The sequence below is a fragment of the Cryptomeria japonica genome, unplaced genomic scaffold (assembly GCF_030272615.1).
Source record: "Cryptomeria japonica unplaced genomic scaffold, Sugi_1.0 HiC_scaffold_163, whole genome shotgun sequence".
NCBI lineage: Eukaryota > Viridiplantae > Streptophyta > Pinopsida > Cupressales > Cupressaceae > Cryptomeria > Cryptomeria japonica.
This window is the reverse complement of record NW_026728985.1, coordinates 38,412-50,000: the sequence shown is the minus strand read 5'-3', so window position 1 is coordinate 50,000 and position 11,589 is coordinate 38,412. Positions and strand designations below refer to the sequence as shown.

General features: G+C 59.0%; 1 non-coding gene across 1 annotated transcript; it reads left to right on the top strand.

Moving 5' to 3' along the window:
- The first annotated feature begins 11,135 nt into the window (after positions 1-11,135).
- On the top strand, positions 11,136-11,254 carry LOC131867095 (5S ribosomal RNA). Its single transcript, XR_009365689.1, has one exon. It is a non-coding gene; the product is annotated as a 5S ribosomal RNA (ribosomal RNA).
- The last annotated feature ends 335 nt before the right edge of the window (positions 11,255-11,589 follow it).

Genomic DNA, 11,589 nt, shown 5'->3' with positions numbered 1-11,589 from the left:
AGTTCCGCGGCGGCCGAGAAGACTCACCGCATAGGAATCGGGATGCGAGGCGACGGATGCGGCGGGAAGGCCCCGACGGCTAAACGGAAGAGGCTGCAGGGCCGCCTCGGAATGGTCCAAGCATCGGATGCGATTGGGACGACTACCAGTGCCAACCCCTTATCCCGCGATGCGTCCGATACACAGATAGTTCCAAGGCGGCCGAGGAGCCTCACCGCATATCAATCGGGGTGCGAGGCGAGGGATGGGGCGGGAAGGCCCCAACGGCTAGACGGAAGAGGCTTCAGGGCCACCTCGGAATGGTCCAAGCATCGGACGCGCTTGGGGCGACTGCCAGTGCCAACCCCTTATCCCGCGATGCGTCCGATACACAGATGGTTCCAAGGCGGCCGAGGAGCCTCACCGCATAGCAATCGGGGGTGCGAGGCGAGGGATGGGGCGGGAAGGCCCCAACGGCTAGACGGAAGAGGCTTCAGGGCCGCCTAGGAATGGTCCAAGCATCGGACACGCTTGGGGCGACTACCAGTGACAGCCCCCTATCCCGCGATGCGTCCGATACGAAGATGGTTCCAAGGCGGCCGAGGAGCCTCACCGCATAGCAATCGGGGTGCGAGGTGGGGGATGCGGCGAGATGGCCCCAACGGCTAGACGGAAGAGGCCACAGGGCCGCGTCGGAATAGTCCAAGCATCGGACGCGCTTGGGGCGACTACCAGTGACAACCCCTTATCCCGCGATGCGTCCGATACGAAGATAGTTCCAAGGCGGCCGAGGAGCCTCACCGCATAGCAATCGGGGTGCGAGGTGGGGGATGCGGCGAGATGGCCCCAACGGCTAGACGGAAGAGGCTGCAGGGCCGCCTCGGAATAGTCCAAGCATCGGACGCGCTTGGGGCCACTACCAGTGACAACCCCTTATCCCGCGATGCGTCCGATACGAAGATAGTTCCAAGGCGGCCGAAGAGCCTCACCGCATAGCAATCGGGGTGCGAGGTGGGGGATGCGGCGAGATGGCCCCAACGGCTAGACGGAAGAGGCCACAGGGCCGCCTCGGAATAGTCCAAGCATCGGACGCGCTTGGGGCGACTACCAGTGACAACCCCTTATCCCGCGATGCGTCCGATACGAAGATAGTTCCCAGGCGGCCGAGGAGCCTCACCGCATAGCAATCGGGGTGCGAGGCGAGGGATGCGGCGAGATGGCCCCAAAGGCTAGACGGAAGAGGCTGCAGGGCTGCCTCGGAATAGTCCAAGCATCGGACGCGCTTGGGGCGACTACCACTGCCAACCCCTTATCCCGCGATGCGTCCGATACACAGATAGTTCCGAGGCGGCCGAGGAGGTGGGGGATGCAGCGAGATGGCCCCAACGGCTAGACGGAAGAGGCTGCAGGGCCGCCTCGGAATAGTCCAAGCATCGGACGCGCTTGGGGCGACTACCAGTGACAACCCCTTATCCCGCGATGCGTCCGATACACAGATAGTTCCGAGGCGGCCAAGGAGCCTCACCGCATAGCAATCGTGGTGCGAGGTGGGGGATGCGGCGAGATGGCCCCAACGGCTAGACGGAAGAGGCTGCAGGGCCGCCTCGGAATGGTCCAAGCATCGGATGCGCTTGGGGCGACTACCACTGCCAACCCCTTATCCCGCGATGCGTCCGATACACAGATAGTTCCAAGGCGGCCGAGGAGCCTCACAGCATAGCAATCGGGGTGCGAGGCGAGGGATGCGGCGAGAAAGCCCCAACGGCTAGAGGGAAGAGGCTTCAGGTCCGCCTCGGAATGGTCCAAGCATCGGACGCGCTTGGGGCGACTACCAGTGACAACCCCTTATCCCGCGACGCGTCCGATACACAGATAGTTCCAAGGCGGCCGAGGAGCCTCACCGCATAGCAATCGGGGTGCGAGGCGAGGGATGCGGCGAGAAGGACCCAACGGCTACACGGAAGAGGCTTCGGGGCCGCCTCGGAATGGTCCAAGCATCGGACGCGCTTGGGGCGACTACCAGTGACAACCCCTTATCCCGCGACGCGTCCGATACACAGATAGTTCCAAGGCGGCCGAGGAGCCTCACCGCATAGCAATCGGGGTGCGAGGCGAGGGATGCGGCGAGAAGGACCCAACGGCTACACGGAAGAGGCTTCGGGGCCGCCTCGGAATGGTCCAAGCATCGGACGCGCTTGGGGCGACTACCAGTGACAACCCCTTATCCCGCGACGCGTCCGATACACAGATAGTTCCAAGGCGGCCGAGGAGCCTCACCGCATAGCAATCGGGGTGCGAGGCGAGGGATGCGGCGAGAAGGACCCAACGGCTAGACGGAAGAGGCTTCGGGTCCGCCTCGGAATGGTCCAAGCATCGGACGCGCTTGGGGCGACTACCAGTGACAACCCCTTATCCCGCGACGCGTCCGATACACAGATAGTTCCAAGGCGGCCGAGGAGCCTCACCGCATAGCAATCGGGGTGCGAGGCGAGGGATGCGGCGAGAAGGACCCAACGGCTAGACGGAAGAGGCTTCGGGTCCGCCTCGGAATGGTCCAAGCATCGGACGCGCTTGGGGCGACTACCAGTGACAACCCCTTATCCCGCGACGCGTCCGATACACAGATAGTTCCAAGGCGGCCGAGGAGCCTCACCGCATAGCAATCGGGGTGCGAGGCGAGGGATGCGGCGAGAAGGACCCAACGGCTAGACGGAAGAGGCTTCGGGTCCGCCTCGGAATGGTCCAAGCATCGGACGCGCTTGGGGCGACTACCAGTGACAACCCCTTATCCCGCGACGCGTCCGATACACAGATAGTTCCGAGGCGGCCGAGGAGCCTCACCGCATAGCAATCGGGGTGCGAGGCGAAGGATGCGGCGAGAAGGACCCAACGGCTAGACGGAAGAGGCTTCGGGTCCGCCTCGGAATGGTCCAAGCATCGGACGCGCTTGGGGCGACTACCAGTGACAACCCCTTATCCCGCGACGCGTCCGATACACAGATAGTTCCAAGGCGGCCGAGGAGCCTCACCGCATAGCAATCGGGGTGCGAGGCGAGGGATGCGGCGAGAAGGACCCAACGGCTAGACGGAAGAGGCTTCAGGGCCGCCTCGGAATGGTCCAAGCATCGAACGCGCTTGGGGCGACTACCAGTGACAACCCCTTATCCCGCGACGCGTCCGATACACAGATAGTTCCGAGGCGGCCGAGGAGCCTCACCGCATAGCAATCGGGGTGCGAGGCGAGGGATGCGGCGAGAAGGACCCAACGGCTAGACGGAAGAGGCTTCAGGGCCGCCTCGGAATGGTCCAAGCATCGGACGCGCTTGGGGCGACTACCAGTGACAACCCCTTATCCCGCGACGCGTCCGATACACAGATAGTTCCGAGGCGGCCGAGGAGCCTCACCGCATAGCAATCGGGGTGCGAGGCGAGGGATGCGGCGAGAAGGACCCAACGGCTAGACGGAAGAGGCTTCAGGGCCGCCTCGGAATGGTCCAAGCATCGGACGCGCTTGGGGCGACTACCAATGACAACCCCTTATCCCGCGACGCGTCCGATACACAGATAGTTCCGAGGCGGCCGAGGAGCCTCACCGCATAGCAATCGGGGTGCGAGGCGAGGGATGCGGCGAGAAGGACCCAACGGCTAGACGGAAGAGGCTTCAGGGCCGCCTCGGAATGGTCCAAGCATCGGACGCGCTTGGGGCGACTACCAGTGACAACCCCTTATCCCGCGACGCGTCCGATACACAGATAGTTCCGAGGCGGCCGAGGAGCCTCACCGCATAGCAATCGGGGTGCGAGGCGAGGGATGCGGCGAGAAGGACCCAACGGCTAGACGGAAGAGGCTTCAGGGCCGCCTCGGAATGGTCCAAGCATCGGACGCGCTTGGGGCGACTACCGTTGCCAACCCCTTATCCCGCGATGCGTCTGATACACAGATAGTTCCGAGGCGGCCGAGGAGCCTCACCGCATAGCAATCGGGTTGCGAGGCAGATTATTGGGAAGGGAACCCCCTGGGATGCGGCTCAAGCAGTGCCCAAAGGGACTGGAATGCGGAATCACATCGAGAGACCCAAATGCTATACGAGGGCTCAAATCGAATTATCGATTTGGCCACGACATGGACGCATCGGAACGACTACCTTTGCCGAACCACTCGCAATTGCATCCATACCGAAACCAATAGACATTTCCGTTAGAGCCCTCGCATAGCATTCGGGAATCTCGCATGCCCCTCTAAATCGACCAATGCTGGCGCTCAATGAAAATCCGAGCGCTACCACCGTTCGAGCGCCAGCATTGGTCGAGTTAGAGGGGCACGGGGGAGAATGCTCCAGTCAACACCTCCCCTATATAAGTTATTTGTCCGATTCTCGCACAACCGTAGTCTGCCTCGTCGAATCAAACAACGGTCCCAGATTCCGACTTCCGTTCCGTAGAGACCCAAAAGCTAGATGGAGGCTCGCAAGAAAGAGAGTCGGCGCATAGCAATCGGGTTTCTCGAACGTTTAGGGACCGAGCTCACTTGCGGATAGGGCAAAATCCGCCAAGCAACCCAAAAGCTAGACGGGGGCTCGAATCGAATCGCCTAGGCGGCCACAACAACGACGTGTTGGATCGACTACCAGTGCCAAACCATTCAGCAAGACTAGTCTGTGTCGAGGCCGGATAGAGATTCTCAGAGAGCGCCCGCATAGCATTTAGGAGACCTGCCGCGTCCCTCACACTCGACAAATGGTGGTGCACGTTTATAAATCCGAGCGATCCCAACCCTTTCAAGCACCAACATCGGTCGAGATAGAGGGGCACGGAGGGGGCTGCGTGAGACAACACAGTCCCCTATATAAGTTATTTGTCCGATTCTCACACATCCGAAGAATGGTCATCAAATCGGACAACAGCCCAAACTTCCGACTTCCGTCCCAGAAAGCCCAAGAGCTATCTAAAACGTTCATGGCCGGAACTCGATCGCGGCTATACCAGTCCGCCAAGCAACCCAAAAGCTAGACTGGAGCTCTAGTCGAATCACCTCTGTGGCCATTGCAAGGACGTGTTGGAGCGACTACCATTGCCGAACCATTCCGCAGGTCGAGTCCATACCAAGGCCGCATAGAGATTCACGATGAGCTCCTGCATAGCAATCAGGAGACTTGCCGTGTCCATCACAATCGATAAATCCTGGTGCAAGATTTTTGCATCCGAGCGCTCCAACCAGTCGAGCACCAGCATCAATCGACATAAACGGGCACGGGGGGAGGATGCTCGAGAACACTACCTCCCCTATATAAGTTATTTGTCCGATTCTCAAGCAGCCGAAGTCTGGTCATCGAATCGGGTCAAAGACCACAACTTCCGACTTTACCCACAATGCAAGTCATCGAATCGAACATCGGCCCCCGAGTCGGACTCCATGCGTATGTCAGGTCATCGGACCCAAATTCCGCCTTCCTGCGCATGGCGGGCCATCAATATCAACTCGGTCATCGGACCCAAACTCCGCCTTTTTGCGTATGGCACGCCTTCAAATCGGTCATCGGACCCAAATTCCGCCTTCCTGTGCATGGCGGGCCATCAACATCAACTCGGTCATCGGACCCAAATTCCGCCTTTCTGCGCATGGCACGCCATCAACTCGGTCATCGGACCCAAATTCCGCCTTCCTGCGCATGGCAGGTCATCGGACACAAATTCAGACCTCGCCAATATGCCTACGTATCGAATCGGTCATCGGACCCAACTTCCGACTTCATCCATACTGTAGGGTCTTTGAGGTTGGCGCGGTGCGCTCAACCCAGGGAGTCGACCCATCGAAGCATACACCTCCCCTATATAAGCTATTTGTCCGATTCCCACACCTGTGTAGTTTGCACCTCTGACCAGGACATCGACCCCAACTTCCGAACTCGACTGCAACGACGGCACCAGCGCCTTGGTGCGCACCTTGCGACGCACAGTCCCAACATTCGCCTTCCTGCACATGGCAGGTCATCGGACCCAAATTCCGACCTCGCGAGTATGCCTACATATCGAATCGGTCATCGGACCCAACTTCCGACTTCATCCATACCGTAGGGTCTTTGAGGTTGGCGCGGTGCGCTCAACCCGGGGAGTCGACCCAACGAAGCATACACCTCCCCTATATAAGCTATTTGTCCGATTCCCACACCTGTGTAGTTTGCACCTCCGATCAAGACATCGACCCCAACTTCCGAACTCGCCTCCAACGACCGAACCAGCGCCTTGGTGCGCACCTTGCAACGCACAGTGCCAACATTCGCCTTCCTGCACGTGGCAGGTCATCGGACCCAAATTCCGACCTCGCGAGTATGCCTACATATCGAATCGGTCATCGGACCCAACTTCCGACTTCATCCATACCGTAGGGTCTTTGAGGTTGGCGCGGTGCGCTCAACCCGGGGAGTCGACCCAACGAAGCATACACCTCCCCTATATAAGCTATTTGTCCGATTCCCACACCTGTGTAGCTTGCACCTCCGATCAGGACATCGACCCCAACTTCCGAACTCGACTAAAAAGACCGCACCAGCGCCTTGGTGTGCACCTTGCAACGCACAGTGTCAACATTCGCCTTCCTGCACATGGCAGGTCATCGGACCCAAATTCCGACCTCATGAGCATACCTACTAATCGAATCGGTCATCGGACCCAACTTCCGACTTCATCCATACCGTAGGGTCTTTGAGGTTGGCGCGGTGCGCTCAACCTGGGGAGTCGACCCATCGAAGCATACACCTCCCCTATATAAGCTATTTGTCCGATTCCGACACCTGTGTAGTTTGCACCTCCGCTCAGGACATCGACCCCAACTTCCGAACTCGCCTGCAACGACCGAACCAGCGCCTTGGTGCGCACCAAAAGTGCGCACTTTTGGAGGGCACTTTTGTGCGCTCCAAAGGTGCGCACTTTTGGAGGGCACTTTTCTGCGCTCCAAAGGTGCGCACTTTTGGAGGGCACTTTTTGGAGGGCACTTTTCTGCGCTCCAAAGGTGCGCACTTTTGGAGGGCACTTTTTGGAGGGCACTTTTCTGCGCTCCAAAGGTGCGCACTTTTGGAGGGCACTTTTTGGAGGGCACTTTTCTGCGCTCCAAAGGTGCGCACTTTTGGAGGGCACTTTTTGGAGGGCACTTTTCTGCGCTCCAAAGGTGCGCACTTTTGGAGGGCACTTTTTGGAGGGCACTTTTCTGCGCTCCAAAGGTGCGCACTTTTGGAGGGCACTTTTTGGAGGGCACTTTTCTGCGCTCCAAAGGTGCGCACTTTTGGAGGGCACTTTTTGGAGGGCACTTTTCTGCGCTCCAAAGGTGCGCACTTTTGGAGGGCACTTTTTGGAGGGCACTTTTCTGCGCTCCAAAGGTGCGCACTTTTGGAGGGCACTTTTGTGCACTCCAAAGGTGCGCACTTTTGGAGGGCACTTTTCCTGTGCTCCAAAGGTGCACACCTAGGTGAGCACCTTCGACCACACCTTGTAGCACACCAAACTCTGACTTTCGACTTCATCCGCAATGCAGGGTCTTTGAGGTTGGCGCAATGCGCACAACCAGGGGAGTCGACCCATCAAACCCAACACCTCCCCTATATAAGCTATTTGTCTGATTCTCATACATGCGTAGCCTGCAGGAGCAATTAGGACATCGACCCCAACTTTCGGCTTCTAAACGAAAACAAGGTCTTTGAGGTTGGTGTAATGCGAACAACTAGGGGAGTCAACCCATCAAACCCAACACCTCCCCTATATAAGCTATTTGTCTGATTCTCATACATGTGTAGTCTACAGGAGCAATTAGGACATCGACCCCAACTTTTGACTTCTTAACGAAAACAAGGTCTTTGAGGTTGACGTAATGCGCACAACCAGGGGAGTCGACCCATCAAACCCAACACCTCCCCTATATAAGCTATTTGTCCGATTCTCATACATGTGTAGCCTGCAGGAGCCATTAGGACATTGACCCCAACTTTTGACTTCTTAACGAAAACAAGGTCTTTGAGGTTGGCGTAATGCGCACAACCAAGGGAGTTGACCCATCAAACCCAACACCTCCCCTATATAAGCTATTTGTCTGATTCTCATACATGTGTAGCCTGCAACAACGATTAGGACATCCACCCCAACTTCTGAATTCGTCTGCGTTGACCGCACCAAAGGTGCACGCCTTGGTGCTCACCAAAATCCGACTTCCGACTTCTTCTGCTATGCGGGGTCTTTGAGGTTGGCGCAGTGCGCACAACCAGGGGAGTCAACCCACCGAATGCAACACCTCCCCTATATAAGCTATTTGTCTGATTCTCATACATGCGTAGACTGCAGCAATGATTAGGACATCCACCCCAACTTTTGACTTCTTAAACAAGACAGGGTCTTTGAAGTTGGTGCAGTGCACACAACCAGGGGAGTCGACCCATCAAACGCAACACCTCCCCTATATAAAGCTATTTGTCCGATTCTCATACGTGTAGTCTGCAGCAGCGATTAGGACATCGACCCCAACTTCCGAATTCGTTTGCATTGACCGCACCAAAGGTGCACGCCTTGGTGTGCACCCTGGAGTGCACTTTGGTGCTCACCTCGGTGCACACTTTGGTGTGCACCTCGGTGTGCACCAAAGGTGCGCACCTTGGAGCGCACCAAAGGTGTACACTTTGGAGCGCACCACATAGGGTCTTTGAGAGGTTGGCGCAGTGCGCACACCAAGGTGGGTGTTGAGGTGCGTGCCGAGGTGGGTGGGTGCTAGGGTGCGCTCCATGGTGGGTGCCAGGGTGGGTGCGTGCTAGGGTGGATTCCAAAGAGGGTCATAGGGTGGGTGCCAAGGTGGGTTGGTGATATAGTGGGTTCAAAGGTGGGTACTAGGGTGGGTTCCAAGGTGGGTCACAAGTTGGGTGCCAGGATGCGTGGGTGTTAGGTTGGGTGCCAAGGTGGGCTCCTGCGTGGGTGGGTGCTAGGGTGGGTTTCAAGGTGGACGCGAGGGCGGGTGCCAAGGTGGGTAACAAGTTGGGTGTTAGGATGGGTGAGTGCTAGAGTGGGTGCCAAGGTGGGTGGGTGCTAAGGTGGATGCCAAGGTGGTTCACAGGGTGGGTGGGTTCTAGGGTGAGTTCCAAGGTGGGTCACAGGTTCAGTGCTAGGGTGGGTGTCAAGGCGGGTGTCGAGGTGCCTGGGTGCTAGGGTGTGGATGCCAATGTGGGTCATAGGGTGGGTACTAGGGTGGGCTGCAATGTGGGTGCCAAGGTGGGTAACATGCTCGGTGGGTTCTAAATTGGGTGCCAGGGTGGGTGTGCACCCACCTTGCCCGAGGTGGGTGCCAAGGTGCCAGTGTGGGTGGGTGCTAAGGTGGATGCCAAGGTGGGTGAGAAGGTGGGTGATAGGTTGAGTGGTAGGATGGGTGGGTGCCAAGATGGGTCACAGGGTGGGTGCAAGGGTGGGTAGGTGCTAGGGTTGGTGTCAGGGTGGGTGGGTGCTAGGTTGGGTTCCAAGGTGGGTGCGAGGGTGAGTGTCAAGGTGGGTCACAGGTTAGGTGCTAGGATGGGTGAGTGCTAGGGTGCAAAGGTGCCAGGGTGGGTGCTAGGATGGGTCGATGCTAGGGTGAGTGGCAAGGTGGGTCCACAAGTGTCAAGGTGGGTGCCGAGGTGGGTGCCAAGTCGGCGACTGCTATGGTGGATGCCAAGGTGGGTCACGGGGTGGGTGCCAAGTTGCTAGGTTGGGTTCCAAGGTGGGTGCCAACGTGGGTGCTAGGGTGCGTGGGTTAAAGGGTGTGTCACAACGTGGGTGCCAGGATGGGTGCGCACCCACACTGGCCAAGACGGGTGCGGGTGCAAGGTTGGGTTCCAAGCCCGGTCACAGGCTGGGTGCTAGGATGGGTGGGTGCCAAGGTGGGCACCAGGGTGGGTGCACCCACCCTGGCCAAGGTGGGTCACGGGGTGGGTCCTAGGGTGGGTAACGGGGTGGGTACTAAGGTGCGTGCCAAGGTGGGTCATAGGGTGGGTGCCAAGGTGGGCACCAGGGTGGGTGTGCACCAACCCTAGCCAGGGTAGGTCACGGGGTGGTTGTCGGGGTGGGCGTCAAGGAGCCAAGGTGGGTGGCAAGTAGCCAAGTTGCGTGCCAAGGTGGGTGTCGGGGTGGGTGCCAAGGATCCAAGGTGGGTGCCAAGGAACCAAGGTGGGTGTCTGGGTGGGTGCCGAGGTGGGAGCCAGGGTGGGTCCCAAGGTGAGTGCAAAGGTGGGTGCCAGGGTCAAGGTGAGTGCCAATGTGGGTTCCAAGGTGCCAGGGTCAGGGTGAGTGCCAATGTGGGTTCAAAGGTGCTAAGTTGGGTGCGAGGTTGGGTGCGAGGGTGGGTGGGTGCCAAGGTGTGCTAGGTGGAAGCCCGGGTGGGTCGGCATCCCATGGGTGTCGAGTTGGGTGCCTGATGGGTGCTTCTTGTCAAGTTTTAGTCGTCGGGACTCATTTCGAGCCTTAGAGGTCGTTTCTTGTCCGGTTGCCCTGTCTTCGACCTGGGAACCCAATTTTGGTCCTCGGGTCCCATTTTTTTTTGTCTCGCATCCCACTTTTGGCCTGTGGCCTTTTCGGGGTCGATTCTCGTTTTGGGCATCAGAGCATGTTTCTTCTCCTAAAACCCAATATTTGTTTATTAAGTCTCGGAACACATTTTTGTTCTCGTGGACCCATCATGGGTCTTGGAACGCATTTGTGGTCCTTGGGTCCCATTTTGCATCCCGAAACTTGTGTTTTGGTGCTTGATCCCTATTTTGGGTGCCCACCTTGCACCAAGTGCGCACCCGGGGCAAACCGAGCGCCTTGGTGCACCGGGGCAAGATCGAGCGTGCACCCGAGGCGCCCCGAACATGCACCAAGGTGCACTCGGCCCACATGTGAGCGCAGGTCGTTGCGCCCGAGGTGGTGTGTGGGCACCGCGTTGCAGACGGGACACTGCACGCACACGACGCCCCCTCCAGGTGCACGCACGTAGGCCGGGCCGGGTGCACACCCGACGCCCTAGCAAGGTGCGCGCACCCGGGCAGGGCTCACACTTGGCGAACGGGGCGCACTTCGCGAGGGAGGGTGTGCACCTCGACGGGGGTGGGTGGCCGGGGTGGATTCGCACGTGGGTCGCGGTTTGCTAAGTACACACTGCGACAAGCTCATAACGGGTGCGATCATACCAGCATTAGTGCACCGGATCCCATCAGAACTCCGCAGTTAAGCGCGCTTGGGCCGGAGTAGTACTGGGATGGGTGACCTCCCGGGAAGTCCCGGTGTTGCACCCTTTTTTAGTTTTTCGCCGGGCGTCGCAATGCTATTTGAATAAACCTTTTGCCCGTTTGCGTTCTCGTCGGGGCCGGGCCGGGCCGGGGTGCGCTGCCCGCACTACCGCGCGCGCGGGGGGCGACACCGAGCGCGCACCCGAGGCACCCCGAGCACACAGGCCACGGTGCAACCCGGGCGTTGTGCGCGCACCCCGGTGCGCCCGAGGTGCTGCGCGCGCACCCAGGTGAAATCGGTGTGCACCTCGGCCAGTGCGCGCTCGGTCGAGTCGCGCACGTTGGCCAAGGTGCACGGTGATGTTTCTTACTCTAAGGTTCCGCACCAGACGCCCGGGACA